The 16005-nt window shown below is 47.9% G+C and overlaps 1 protein-coding gene across 4 annotated transcripts in view; it reads right to left on the reverse strand.

Moving 5' to 3' along the window:
* Window positions 1–16005, reverse strand: part of LOC138503946 (ras association domain-containing protein 8-like) — a 453289-nt gene that overhangs the window by 70207 nt on the left and 367077 nt on the right. The window lies entirely within an intron of this gene.

The raw sequence follows: 16005 nt of genomic DNA on the forward strand, positions 1-16005 counted from the left end.
GAGAGGAGAATGTGGTGATGTACCTTGAGTCTCTTGCCAATCTGAGCTGGTGATAGCCAGATCGAAGATCCAGTTTGCTGAAGATTGTTGCTCCAGTGAGGTCCACAATGAGCTCGTCAATCGTGGAGTTATGTGGTGTTCTCTTCCAATCGCTGCATTGGGAAGTCTCATGTCTACGAAAATTCTTACAGCGTTGGGCTGTTTAGGTTTTTGGGCCACCACCATTGGTGATACCCACGGGGTTGGTCCTGATGTCTTTTCGATTATCCCTGCTTCTTCGAGCTTGGTCAGTTCCTTCTCCACGGCTTCTCTCAGGTGGAAAGGTATCCGTCGATGTCGCACAGCTTTCGGCTCTATGGTGGGGTCTATGTGAAGTTTGATGGTGCGGCCTTTTAGACATCCTATGCCTTGGAATAGTTTTTTGTGTTTCTGAAGTAGATCGTCAAGTTCGTTGTGTTGGAGGTTGAATGCAAAGTGGATTAGTTTAAGCTTTTCTGCTGTCCTGCAGCTGAGCAGTGTCTCACAGCCAGCGTCTACCACATAGATGCGCGCCATGCAGTTAGTGTTCTTGTGGGCGAAGTCTGACTTTAAGGACCCTTGCACGGGCAGGGGTTTCTTACATCCACACGCGTGCAGTCGGACCACCTTCTTGTGAAGCGTGGGCTTCGGTTGGAGCTTGCTGAATGCTGTCGCTGGCATTACATTCACTGTTGCGCCGGTGTCAATCGCTACTTTCAGCGGTTCACCGTTGGTGATGACGGTACAGGATGGTCTCTTCCTATGACGTGACCGGTGTGGCTCGACGGCTGATATGAGATGTACTCGGTGTATCCGTTTGCTTCCTTTCTTCCGCCTTTCTTCCCTCTCAGGCGATACGCTGTCATCGCTGTCGTCGCTATCACTCGTGTCTGGGGATCTTTGGGAGTGGTCAACGGCTCTGGCTTTCCCTTTCCGGTCCCGTCGGTGTGATGACTCCCTCGGTGCAAATTTGATTCGGCGCCCGGGTGCCGGTCGTGACGCAGTTTCTCTGTCACTCCGATTTGGTGGGTTCAGGCAGACTGCAGCATAGTGATTTAGACGGTTGCATTTCCTGCACGTGGATCCCCATGCTGGGCAGGATTCCCCTTTGGGCCATGGGCCGCCACACCATTTGCCTGCTTTGCTTCGTTCCGGCGGCGCCTGTGTTTTCTGGCCGTATTTCATGCGAGCGTTCTGGTGTTTGGATATGGCTGCGACATCTTCTGACGGCTTAGGGTTATCCAGCGGGAGTCTTTGGATCGCTGCTTCAATCACTGCTACTTGGCGCATGTTCCTTTCTGAGAGTATCGCTCTTCTCAGCTTTTCTGAGGATATGCCATTGATTATTTGGAGGCGGATTGTGAATTCTTCATCTGGGAACTCGCAGCCTACTGCCATTTCGCGGAGGCGAGCGTGAAATTTGTCTACAGTTTCCGTCTCGCGTTGCCTGGCCATGCAGAAATGGAAGCGTTCATAGTCAGGGTTAAGATCTGGTTTGAACATGTTTGCGAGGACTGCCTTAGCTGCGTCGCAGTTGTTGTGGTCTCCGCGGTCTGGGGTAGCGTTGAATAGGCGCAAGGTGGCAGATCCGACTTTCAGTAGAAGGAAGGTGCGCTTCTTTTTTGCTATAGTGATGTCCCTGGCATCAAGGTGCATTTTAAACTGTTGTAGCCAGATTTCCCATCTGATGGCTGCCCCTGTTGTGAATGGGTCGAATGGCGGCATAAGCGTGGTCAGTGCTGGGTCAGGGTGGTCTGTGGTGAGGCTCTTTCTGATAGCTGAGCTTGTGCGGGCCCGCACGGGGCTGGTTTCTGAGCTTGACATGTTGTTGGGGTCTTCTCACTGGGTGCCCCTTTCCTGATGATGTGCTGCTGTGGGGTACACTCACCGGTGTTGGCAGTTCCTGGTGACAGTGTGCTCCAGTGTCAGGTTATCGATGGACTTTAGCGATTTGGGATGGGTTTCCCGCGTTATGGCTGCAAACGCACAGCTGACAGCGCGTGATCATGCACGTGTTTGTTATTTTTTTATTTTTTTTTTTAAATGTTGACCATAGAACGTTATGGAGCATTTTCCGACTCGGTTCTAGTTAAACGATGCGTCGGGCCGACACACGGCCTTCCCAGGGTGGAGCTCCGTTGGTGCTCACTGTACGCATGGTCCGCGTAGCTCGGTCGTTGCTGGAGGGGCGCGTATGCCACGCGGTTTCCTCGCGGCGCGTGGTTTCCTCGTGGCGCGTATTCTACGCGGCTTCGCTTCTAGCTGCGGGCAAGGCGGGCTCACCAGTGTGCGTAGGGCTGAGCGGCTCCGTGGACTTGACCGTCCGGATGAGAGGAGGTGCGGTCGTAGTGTGGCTCTCTCTCCGCCTCGTCGCCAGTGTGATGTCCGTCTGCCGTTGTTGCGTGCAGACCCGACACTTCGCTGCAGGCCTCGAAGGGCCTGATGTTGGCACGCAGCGCGCAGGGGCCGCAGGCAATAAATCACACGACCACCTTGTTGGGTGCATAAACCCGGACTGGCGCGCTGACACCAGTTCCGGTGATTCCTTTATTTTCCCAGTGTCACGTGACCCGGAACTAATAGGGTCACATGACACCACAGCAGCAATAATAGTGCTTTCAATCCAATGACATGGATTGAAAACACTTATTTCGGCGGTGGCGCCGCCTTCATTTTGCTTACTATAGCATTGAATGAATTATTTTCAATGCTATAGTAAGCAAACTGAAGGCTACAACAACCGAGTTTAGCTTTTTGACAGGTGGGCGGGGTGTGTGGGCAGAGCTGTGTGCAAATGGGCAGAGTCTTGCTCTTGTGTGGCTGTGGGCGGGGTATAAATCTCTGGAATTTAGATTTACAAATGTAGGCAGGTATGCTCTGGAGGTGCAAGTACCATGCATGGGGAATGTGGTGAGGTGCCATTGAATCTGGGGAGGTCACTCTTAAAATGCGATGTGTGTGTTTGTAACTGTTGGGGGTTCTAAATGTGGCAGTTACACCCAGGGGCTGGAAGGTGTGAATGTGCCAGTGTTTTACTGTCTAGGAACCTATTAATACTACTTACCTGGTGTGTACCTGAAGACCAATAAACTTACCTTAAGTAGCCTGGGTCACTATGTCTACATAGCTAATGCACCCACAACACTGTGCTACCTTACAGCTTTCTACTTCAGGGACTGGCGCTCAACTTTGAACAGTATCATGGATCCATCTGCAATGCTGAACTATTTAACGCCACTGCATTAGCAAAAGTCAATAAGCCAATTGTATTACATCTCCTGCAGCATTGACACTACATGTGTCTCATTAGGAAAGCACAGTCAGCAGCTGAAAAGTGTAAATATATCTGAGTAAATCGATCACCCGCCTGGTGGGTGTGCTCACCTGGGTTTTTTGAAATTTTAAATGAAATTGAGTGATGGTAGATTAACCTCTGGAAACCGTGTGGGGCTAATCTGCACACATATTCCTATGTTGCCTGCACAACATACACATAGACCTGTGTACTCTGTGTGGACACAGCCTACAGGTGCAGTCCCTCCTGTCATATATAGTTGGGATATGACAGCCAGGAGTATACTATGTCATCTCAGAAGGGGGAGGGCCGAACCTTCATCCGGCCATGCCCAGCCTAATTAACTAACAGAGGCTCCATGTATCCTCCCTGTCCTTTTGTTGAACCGTGTAGCTAGTGGCAACATTCACATACTAAACAGTTTCAGTAAAACAGGCCCACATGGGACCTGGCTGCAGAAGCTAACAAAGGCGACAGAAAACCCCCAACAACCTTTCATATACAACTGTGTCAAACTAATGCCAGCTCCTGCCCGCAGTATGGACAGTGAAATGTCATGTCTGGGACTTCCTGTTTAAAGCAGTCATCCCAGCAGAGGGGCCCCATTCAGAAGGTGCGAGTTTGTGATTTGACCAGAAAGTCTGGTCTTGCTGCAGATTCAAGGGAGAGCTGCTACTTTAATCAGGAACCACAGAGAGCTCCATTAACCAGAGGGATGCTTTGATCCACAACAGACAGGAAGATGGGTGGGATTTAGCATTACATATTTTCATCCTTTTACCTTTCCTGTTGCAAAGCGCTCTGGTTATGACCTCATGCATACAAGAGATTGTTGGTGGGGACCCAGGATTGGTTAATCAAGGTAGGCTTATCCTACACCAAACAGTGTGGTTCATTTGGCTTTAAAAGAGGGCCACTCCCCTCTTGGCAGATCTGAAGACTTTGCAGGGAGTACCAAGAAGAACTCATCATTGGACCCTGGCTGAAGATACAGTCTGCCTCACATCTTCCGCCAGTGAGGAAGGCCAGGACCTCCAAAGAGGGAAGCAAGATCCCTCCCCTAAACATCTCCCAGGGAACAGAGGGCGATACCGAATCCAGAGGACCCTCTGCAACTCCAGAACCAGTACCCAGCCAGCACACAGCGTGCCCTGCTAGCCTTTGCAGCGAGCTTCCTAGGTGGGAAGTGCCAGAGAGTCTCTGAAGCAAACCAAGGGCAAGGCAGCCGCCTGCAACACTCTCCTCAGCTTTGGGCCGTCCGCCTTAAAGGACAGAAGCCCAGTGAAGAAGATAGGAGGAGTGCATTGACAAGCATCTACCGACATCCGCCTTAAAGGACATTTTTGAGCCAGTCGAACTGCAACCAACTGCACTGCTGACTGTTATGCTGCAGTCACTAACGCTGTCTGACACACCTCGACCAGTGCTTCAGAACTGCTAACCAGCATGGACAAAGATTGCTGACCCTCAGCTGCCGTGTAGGTCAGTCTGGGGCCATCCCCCTAGCTTTGCTCGCCGAACTGCCTGCGGCCTGATACCCAGAGCTGTCTCCCATCTTGAACTCTGTCCCAGAAGCTGCAAAGTGTCCTTGTAGAGGAGGAGCCAAGTACCCCCACTCCACCTGCCCCACCTACATTGCCTGAGACATACGAACCAAAGTATGTGAAGTATACTGAACAGATAAACCAGCAAAGAGAGCAGGGTGGGCTCCATGCGCTACCCATAAGAGTGCCCATACCTAAGAGAATATGGGAGGTAAAGTATCCATTAAGGAAACCATATGTGCATCCAAGACAATATGACAGTCATTTAAACGAGATTCCTGATTAAATAAAGAAACTGAATGACCAGGATGAATGGTGACGTCATACAAAGCTGACTTGACACCCATATAGAAGGATAACCAGACCAGAGAGGCAGACGATTTATAAAGAACAAAGAAATACCGAAGATAAGTGACATCTTGGGATCAAGATAAAGAGACTTATGCCACAAACCAGAGGAAGAAACTTAGTTTAAACATGTACAGATGCAATGAAACACAAGCAGCAAAGAGATCATGAAGCTAGCCACATGCTCAAATAGATTAGACCGCGGCAAGCGCCAACATACACCTATATGCCTCATAGATACATATGAATTAAATAAAGAATGAATATTTTCACTAGGTAGAAAGCAGTACTGAACAAGGAAGGCCTCATTTCAGTGTCACAGTTACAAAAAGCAATTGAATGAAACAGAATATATTTCAGCTAAGGAGTTGACCGAGCCAAGAGAGCCAAGATCGTATCTAACTGGAATTGGCTGACGGATACAATTAACGTGAAAGAACAGAAGCTCCTGTTCATGAAGGTCAAGCAAAAACAAAAAGACGTTAGAGGACTAATGAAGAATAAAATCAAATAAACGAAAAGGCTCAATTTGTGGTGTCCAGTAACGTGGTGGAAGAAAGTTGGATGGATGAGAATATCAAACCTACGCACGGAAGCCGGATAGTACCCATACTCCTTAAAAATTCTCAGAGAACAGTAGAGACTCAAGGCCAACTTCAAAGTACTAATTGTCACTGGACTTTTGAGGTGATGATGGATCATATTTTTATTTGGTGGGACGATGGTATCAAGACAAGTTCACCCGCACCTGGTTGTTCGGTCTGCATGCTTCTCACGTAGGTGGAAAATTACTGACGGGGGTTAGTAGCCAACCAATTGTAAGGGACCACTTACTTTGGGGTCCTATAGTTTTGTAGCCAATGGGACGTCGTACATTTAGTGACGTTCATAGTGGCCATTTTGAGGGGAGGGCTTAGTTGCCCCACCTGACGTTAATTATCCTATTACCTTTCTCTGTTACTCCATACAGATATAGAACCTATGCTTAGTTATTCACTTAAGACCAATCCCACTTCCCAATATGTTTCTGAAGTTTGCCACGTCAGATGACGTTGGTAGTGATGCAGGTCTAAACATCCGTAGTGACACATTTGGTCTATAAAAATGCTGCTTTTTCTTAAATGAGTTAGAGTCAGAGTATCGAGCGATTGCTGATGTTCGTTGCACTCCCGGTTTTAATTACTTTCATTAAAACAGACAAACTTTTGCCAAAATATTTGTGTCATCTGTATTATTGATGTATGAATAAAATGTGCACCCCCATCTATCTCCAGGGTATTGCTACTCATCTTAAAGGGCTGGAAGTCTCCAGTTCACCCTGAAACCAACTCGACCCAGTCAAGCACCAAGAACACCTACACGCACCATGTACATCTGTGTTCTTTCCTCCCGGGCCTTAGAGAAGACCCATTGCTCCCTTTGTGCTGAAGACAAGTATCCTTGAACTGTTGTAATTATTTACCACACCGCCCGCCCTCCTGTCAGTATCCAGAGTGCATCCCTTTTTTTAAAATATTTATTTATTTATTTATTTATTTATTTTTAAATCGGTCTGTCCTCTGCATTCCTTTACAGGGTGGGTTGTATTTGATAGTGTTGTTAAAACTGTCCTTTGTGATAATAAATTAGATTTGTATACAACCATGACTGGGCAGTCCCTTTTATCATTGGGTAATTGTAGCTCTGCTGTGTTGCAACTAACTACCGATCCACGACCTTGGAGAGATAAGCCTACCGTTCCGCCTACGTCACCAAAATGGGATATGGAGGTTTATAATTTGCTTGTTATTCCAATCTATTCAGATCCCTCTGGTGAACTAGAGTTGTGGGGCTGATTGATGGTTTAGAAACCGATATTTATCTCTGGACCACTGGTGGCCCCGAAGTTGATTCGTCACACTTACGATCCACAATCTTTCGCAGATGATCCTGCTGTTCTGTCCATGTTACCAAAACTGGACAAGGATGTTTAGAATTTACTTGTTATTCCAATCTGTTCGGATCCCTTCTGGTGTATTAGAGGTGTGGGGCTGATTGATTGTTTAGAAACTGATATTCGCCCCTGGACTACTGGTACCCCAGAAGTTGATTGGTCACTACATCATCGTGCAAGAATGGCCACACGGAAAATGGATCGACAGGTCCTGGTTGGCTGCTGCCACGGGCAGGTGTAGGATTCAACTCAAGAGATGGGGCAACGAGAATGGGCTAGCGAGTCTGTGTCAGCTGTTGCCGCGGGAATATTGCAGAGTCAATTGGAGTGTATTGTGTACAAATATCTAGGGATTGGGCAATGCAATGAATGCTGAAAGGGCTCCAGAGTGTCTCGGGGGGGGGGGGGGCATAAGCCCTGTTCTTGGATGGGGGGGGTGCCAGTGACCGGTAGGTCAGGGTCCCGGTGGCGGTATGTTGGGGCACATTTAATTGAATTGAGTTATGGGGTCACTGTAAGGGCAATTTATTTCAGATTTATGCTATGGTCCAAGGTCTGGCACAGAACAGTGTGGTGTCATGCAAAGCGCTCATTGAACAGCTTTCACTGGTAAGTGCAAAGAGGGAACAGGATTGGGAGTCTGGACGGTTTATGGGGGTGTTGGGATGAACGTCCAAACATGAGAGTAAATATAAACTAAGGAATTCCCTATAACACAAGGTAGAAACTACACAGAATGCCAGACACCCAGCCAAAATACACAAAACACAGGCCTTAGGCGAAGCTAACAAAAGGATAGATACATTTCTGAGAACCTCCCATGAAGAAATGCAGACAGTAACATACAGTAGACACACATTAAAAGTATATCCCATTAAGAATAATAGCAGAAGTGAATAATGTGCAGTAGAGCATTAGGATTAAACACATGTGTAAGCAGGATAGAGGCACAGTGTGTACCCCCAAGCAGAAATGAGAGCTTTCATTAGAAACAATGAAGGTAGTAATCACAAAAACATAATGTAAAGCTCATTGGATATTCATTAGTGTATAACATATAGAGTAGGCCTCGGGGCAAAAGCAGCTTTGTAGGCCATTCAGAATTATTAGGGCCCCAGAAGTAAATTGATTCTTCTACACAGTAAAATACACAGAATTTTGGTTCACCTTAGAGAGAGACACATACAAGGTCAGTTGTCTTAGGAGACCGTGTGTAAAGCCACACTGTGATTGGTCAGGACAGAGAGGCGCAGCTCATTCTCAGGCTTCAAATGGGAAGCAGTAATCCAATCAGATGTTGCAATTTTGTGCAGACCACATGAGAAAGGATGTAAAAGCTGCACAAGGATTGGCTAGGAGTAGAGAAGGCAGCAAGTTCCCAAGCATCAAACAAGTGAAACATATTACCAGTAATGTGCCTACTCATTGCTTTAAAAACTAACAAGACGAGGGTCACAGGTCGGTGAGTAAGCGGTAATGTGCAGAAGTGTACACAAGACTAAGTTGATCAGGCAAAAGATACAGTCACACTGCCCCCTCTACTGAGGAGAGAAATCACAAATACTGAGCACCATGAGCACTCCAAGTAAATAAAGAGATTGGTATTCATGATTATAGAAGCAAGAAGTTAAGTAATATATGGAATATAATAAAGAATACATAAGATAACGCGACACCCATTAAATTATGTGTGTGTTCATAAGTATTAGGACCATTGACGCCCACTCAAACAATAATCCACATCTCAGATGTGCACATGGTACCGAAGCAGAAGGCCAAGAAGCACACCCCATGAAGTCATGCAGACACATCATGGGAAAGGAAGGAGATGGGTTGAGAAGGCACAATATTAACTGTCAGTTGCACAGTCACAAGGGTGAGAACGTTAAGCTGGTGCCAATCTTTGGGTCCCATGAGAATTATCTGTCTGGTTTCACTCAATGGCTCTGCTGCCTGAGTCGCCCTCTCGACTTGGAGGGTTTGGGCCTCGTGTCTACATGGAATGGCGCTCTGGCAAGACCATTCTTGCTGGAGCACAGCTCAGTCTTTGTTCTGGCCCAATTCCTTCCCTGAATGCAAACCAGTTGCTTCCCCACTGCACACATGTTGTGTAAACAAGAGTCCCTGGTACAACCCCATTCATTTTCCTGGATACCGGAGCTTACCAGGCTCCCATTTAAAAATGCAATACATCATATTGGCCAATTGGTCCTGTGTGACCGGCAGCATCTTTAGCCAGTTCTGAGTTTTTAGGCAATCGCAACTTTGCATCCCGGCACCTGTAGGATCATTTTAATAATGGAAGAAAAGAAATCCCATTTACAATACCTTGCAGAGAGTGTGTTTCTTAAAAGCTAGGATTGGAGGTGCTCGAAATGGCATGGGGTCAGCTAGCATCCAGGGGATTCCACAGGAATCTGTTCTGGTAGGTGGTGCAAAACTGCACAGGACCCAGTTAGAATCGCGAGATGGAGGGTCCCTGTGATGATTAACATTTATTGAGGAATGACATCAACGTCTATGCAAAGACCCTCCAGGTGAGCCAGGCAGTATCTTGCTGTGGTCAGCTGCAACTCTGCCAACCTTCTATGTCTCTAGCACACAAACTAAAAAGTGCAAAGCAAGCAACCTTCTCTGTGCTCCTGCACCTGCACGCTGTGCGCCATTCACGTAGTTGCCCCCAACACCACAGTGGTTGTTTGCCTGCCGATAGGGGGCCCTGCCTTTGGATTTATGGGTAGGTGGTGCAGCCTCAGTGTGTAGACAGGTAGTGGTTTAGTAAAGGTTGGTCTTCTGACCCACATAAAGCTTATCGCTGGACATCTTCCTATGGGGGAGCCTATACCCCGGGAAGACGGAGACAGCGTCCTGACCCCAGCCCGGTCTTATCATGAAGGTAACCCTCACGTCTTAGTAGAGCAGAGCGCGCCTTTCTTTCACCCAATGTAGCATGTATGAATTAAGTGTATTTTTTTATGTACAAAGTTGTGTACTTCTGTAAAGTTATGAAAATAGAACTAAATGGAGATCCCATGTCGCACAGGATCCCAACAAGGTGCCCCCGCAGGAGAGCAGGATTCTCGCTACCACTCCTTTAGCAGGCACCAAACTCATATGCGATGGGGAGCTCATTCACAAACTTTGAGCTGGAGCTTCTGCACACTTGAAAGAAGTTCGTCGAGTGAGGTATTAAAAAAAAAGTGAAACGACAAGTACATTTTTTATGCAGCGTCAACTGAAAAAGCACCCTTTGGTAACAGACAAAAAACACGATGTGGCTTCTTCTCGTGGGATTTCATTCCCAGCAGTGTGAGTCAGTGGCCCTCGGGCAGTCAGAAGGCTCATTAAGCCTTTGCTAGTTCAGCATTGTATGAGAACCCTGTTCGTTTTAACGCCACACCACTTGGCATACTTTCGCCAACAATGCGCCTTTTCATTCGGGCTCTCAGGCGTTAACCAGGGGTTTGTTACCTGGGGCAGGACCTCAGGAGCTATAGTAGACGCAATAACAGAGACTGTCTTCACTAAAGAGACTAGAGCTTGCCTAGAGTTGGAAAACAAATCTTGTTTGGAATGAAAACTGGGAAACTGCCTCTAAGAGGCCAGCAGGGCTGGCACAGAGCCAGTCCAATGTTGGGTTGTAGACAACACAATGTGAAAGATGGGAAGGTTTGGATCAATTATAATAGCGGTCATTGGTCTAGGCAGTATCCAATCCTTTGTTTGCTCTCTCACAAGCCATAGACCAATCAGTCTTGGTCCTGTCTGAACTTCTAGGCCACATCCCCTCTGTACAAGAACGCAAGCACCCCCAAACATGTGTCAGGCTTGAGCCTCACTAGTAAGGTGCAGCTTGGTCGCCTATGCTCAGCGAGCAATGGACCTGTGTCAGGACCGAGCCAGACATATGGTGGGGTGTACCACCATCTGACTGACACCACCACTGTCTACTGCCTTTGAAGCAGTGGTTTGTTGGAAAATTGAGAAAACCGAATATAGGATAGAAGTCTGCGTCTGAATAGGCCAATAAGCCATTAGAAAAAGCAAGCTTGCAGTTCTAGATTAATTGTATTCTTCATCACAGCCTCATAACTGAAGCTAGCATGGTTTCCATTGGTTCACAACTTTTTGTAGGCCTGAACCCTGAAGCTAGCATGGTCTGCATGGGTTTAATTAATCATTATTCGAGAACATGATTAATATTGGAGATCAATCTCTAAGCGCAGGACAAGGATTCGAACCTTTGTTGTTCTGCGTTGTCTGCATCCAAGACAAACACGTTTCTCATAAAATATCCCTCCCAGCCCAGGACGACTTCTTGTAGGTCTCGTCCAGAAGCTATCATGGTTTGCATGGTGTTTATTACTGCTTACTGTAGGCCTGACAGAAGCTATCATGGTTTGCATAGGGTTTATTACTGCTTACTGTAGGCCTCGCCCTGAAGCTAGCATGGTTTGCATAGGGTTTATTACTGCTTACTGTAGGCCTCGCCCTGAAGCTATCATGGTTTGCAGAGGGTTTATTACTGCTTACTGTAGGCCTCGCCCTGAAGCTAGCATGGTTTGCATGGGTTTAGGACTGCTTGTTGTAGGTCTCGCCCTGAAGCTAGCATAATTTGCAAGGTTTATTACTGCTTACTGTAGGCCTCGCCCTGAAGCTAGCATGGTTTGCATAGGGTTTATTACTGCTTACTGTAGGCCTCGCCCTGAAGCTATCATGGTTTGCAGAGGGTTTATTACTGCTTACTGCAGGCCTCGCCCTGAAGCTAGCATGGTTTGCATGGGTTTAGGACTGCTTGTTGTAGGTCTCGCCCTGAAGCTAGCATAATTTGCAAGGTTTATTACTGCTTACTGTAGGCCTCGCCCTGAAGCTAGCATGGTTTGCATGGGGTTGTGACTTCTTGTTGTAAATCTCTCCCTGAAGCTAGCATGGTATGCACGGGTTTAGGACTGCTTGTTGTAGGTCTCACCCTGAAGCTAGCATGGTTTGCATGAGGTTGTGACTTCTTGTTGTAAATCTCTCCCTGAAGCTAGCATGGTATGCATGGGTTTAGGACTGCTTGTTGTAGGTCTCTCCCTGAAGCTAGCATGATTTGCAGGGTTTATTACTGCTTACTGTAGGCCTTGCCCTGAAGCTAGCATGGTTTGCATGAGGTTGTGACTTCTTGTTGTAAATCTCTCCCTGAAGCTAGCATGGTATGCATGGGTTTAGGACTGCTTGTTGTAGGTCTCGCCCTGAAGCCATCATGATTTGCAGGGTTTATTACTGCTTACTGTAGACCTCGCCCTGAAGCTAGCATGGTTTGCATGGGGTTGTGACTTCTTGTTGTAAATCTCTCCCTGAAGCTAGCATGGTATGCATCGGTTTAGGACTGCTTGTTGTAGGTCTCGCCCTGCAGCTAGCCTGATTTGCAGGGTTTATTACTGCTTACTGTAGACCTCGCCCTGAAGCTAGCATGGTTTGCATGGGGTTGTGACTTCTTGATGTAAATCTCTCCCTGAAGCTAGCATGGTATGCATCGGTTTATGACTGCTTGTTGTAGGTCTCGCCCTGCAGCTAGCATGATTTGCAGGGTTTATTACTGCTTACTGTAGACCTCGCCCTGAAGCTACCATGGTTTGCATGGGGTTGTGACTTCTTGTTGTAAATCTCTCCCTGAAGCTAGCATGGTATGCATGGGTTTAGGACTGCTTGTTGAAGGTCTCTCGCTGAAGCTAGCATGCCATGCAACGGTGTAAGACTTCTTGTTGTAGGTCTCGCCTTTTATTTCGTTTCCACTTTAGCTGGGATTTGTTGGCATCTGATGGGATGCCCTTCCATGCTCCTGGGTCTGCATACACACGTACAGTCCAGTTATTAACACAGATGTGCAAACTCAGCAAGTTACATGCATAACACAGTTATCTATGATACTCCTATCCAGAGACCAGAACCCACATGTAACCCTAGAATGTGAGAGCATAACTGTCAAAGCCTCGAGGGGAGCAGCGTGCGTACGCCCACACAGTGTAAGAGTGGTAGAGGGGCAAAAGCATGGGCAAAAGAAAAAAACACCCCAAAAAATAAGGAGCCGAGGGAAGGAGGCCCAGTAACGCTCAGAGTACTAGAGAGGAGGAACCATGGCAAAGAACCAACAGGAGCCCAGAGAAGCAGGCCACTGGGGCAAGGAGGCCCTCTAAGGCTGCAGTGCTAGGGAGGAGAGGGGAGGGGAGCCTAGAGTAGAGAACCAGGAAGACGGAAGGTGATGCACTACCATCGGGAGTGCTGAAAATGGAGCTTGGTGACATAACCAAGAGAAGCTTAAGTGTTGGAGGCGCTCCGAGGGCACAGTGCCCGAGATGTGGGAAGCAGATCCACTAAGGGCAGGAGTGCTAGAACTGCGACAGGCGGAGAGGCGCCCAGCCACAGAACCCAGGGGGCATCATTCAAGTAGGCCCACCAAGGCTGGGAAAGGCTCTAAAAAGGTAGAGGGAGTGGAGTACCACTTGTGGCTGCCAGAGGGCGTAACTGCAAACCTCCACATGCTGGACTCCCCTCCCCTCCCATCACCTCTAGCAATTCAAAATTAAGAACCCTTATTTTGGAAAGAAGTGAGTACAACTCACGAGGCTGCTCGGGTAAATTACAGTAGATGTGGAGCAACTGGGAAGCGGCGTGTTAATGTATAGACCGGGGTTCGGAACCAAAGTGGGGGCCAATCTGGGGGGCTTTTGAGTTATTCACTCACTGTTTGTCCTGCAGCGCTTCTTTGTGCTGCACTGTACTCACATTTGTTTTAAGTTTGAATTTAATGAAATGTGATACACATCATGGGACTCTCGTAGCTCTTTATGGAGTTAGCAGGAGAGAGGGGAGCGCGAGAGAGAGCGAGAGAGGGAGGAGAGCGAGAGAGAGAGAAGAGCGAGAGAGAGAGAGAGAGAAGAGAGAGAAGAGTGAATGGGGGAAACAGACTTCACTGCAGATTTGCCAAACAAGCATCTCCCTTCTTTCTAAAGCCCATTGCAGCTTTTACTCAGATGTTATGTGCAGCTACCGAATACTGCAAAGCCGCGCCAATCTGCCCTGGTAATGCCCCTGCCTCTCAGCACAAAGAGTCATGCAATAGCAAGGAACATGGCACACACCAAACACGGCAATGGTGATGTGACAGGACAGCAACGCGCGAGGAAGAGCCCAGAGACATCCTGTGTGCAGCAACAATCGGGGAGAGACGGGTGATGGACACAGCAGCTGCTTCTCCCATTCACACTCCGCCGCCGCAGCCGCCCAATAGCCGTATGCTGGACCATCGCCTTTATCAAGTGGAGGCGGTTTCCTCCTCCCAAGACAAGGCTATGATCAGCGCGCACTCTGCGGGTCAGAGATTCAAATCCCTGCAGGGCCGTCCCTGGCCTCATCCTTGCGAGGTCGACTAAAGGAGTGCCTTTGAGCATCCTAAAACAATCAGGTTTTCCCCAACTTCAGTTCCCGCCAGAAAACTCTTCCCAAAAAACATGGAAATGCTGTATGCGGTTGTGCATGGGCTTGGTAGAAAGAAGGTGTGTAAGCGAAGTGTGCTTTCTTCCACAAGGCCATATGTGTTTTTCGGTACTGCAATTCTACCATACCAGCAGATCTGCGCCCAGGGTCTGCCAGCGTCTAGTTCGTCATCTTTTCAGGCATGATGGACCGGCCCCAGGGTGCCAAGAGCCGAGTTGCTGAATGGCTCTAAAGCACGTGTGCAAACTAGTGAGGGCGTTCCACCTTGGCGCGCGAGCTTGACTCCGCAGCAGAGTGTGCCTCACGGATCCTTCCGGCAGTGATCAGCAGCAAAAGGATTTCTTGGTCATGGCGGTCACAGTCAGCTATCCCCAGTCTAAAGCCTGTCAGAGGCACACAGAGACTTGCTTCTCCTCCTCACTGGTCCACCTGCCTACACATTATCCCCACCCAGCCAACCCCAATTTACTGGGGTTTCACAGGTTAGTTGACCGAATGAATAGGGCATCATATCGTGGGACACTCCATCTGCCAATGCTGAACCCCCTTTTTGTTGCTTCATGGCACAGAGGGCAGGCCTTTGCCTCGGCTTGCAGCTCCTGTGTTCATTACGTAAACGCAAGCCTTCCCTGCATTTACAACCTACACCCTGATCGGGTAGTCCTCGATTTTAACCAACACCGCATTGCAACACCTCCATTTTTCTATAAAAGCACATATAAACCTGGAAAACACAGTTTCTGTAAAACAAGATCAACTCTACTACACCACGGACAATGAAGGTAAAAAGGCTCGTGCATAACTACACACATAAGGTTCCCCGTCCTTCCTTCAGATATGGCAGTCACGTTTGCTCCCTTCCCACCCCGATTATGTACACGATTAGGTAAACATAATGCACCATTTGTTACCTTGTAACTCAATAACATTCACAAGTTCACCCCAAAACGGCTGAAAACACCTCACAGGCTAAAACCAACAATAGCAGTAAATCAAAAGATACAACTATAAAGCAAACTGCTAAGAAACCGAGTTGCTGCCAAGACTTACCATGGTGTGCTCTTGTGCTACTTTGTAGTGGGGCGGAGGGGAGACAAAAAGAGGCCTAGTCTGGATCTGAGACCATTAAGCAAGTGCATTGGCTGCCTTCCCAGCTCTTTAACAAGGAGGCATCCTCTGGACTTGCAGGATGCATACGGCCGCAAGCCAACATACACAGGAAGTCTGCTACAAGTCACTCACCACGCTAGTCTTCTACTCCCAATCCAAGTCCTCATTACTGCAGACTTATGGGAAACTTGTGCCCATTGGGGATGGAAAGGATCAGACCCTTTCCGCATGTCTAGAAGTAACGAGGAACTGCGGCACATACATGGTCTATTTGCCAT

Source organism: Ambystoma mexicanum, chromosome 11, assembly GCF_040938575.1.
Source record: "Ambystoma mexicanum isolate Mex_15411 chromosome 11, UKY_AmexF1_1, whole genome shotgun sequence".
NCBI lineage: Eukaryota > Metazoa > Chordata > Amphibia > Caudata > Ambystomatidae > Ambystoma > Ambystoma mexicanum.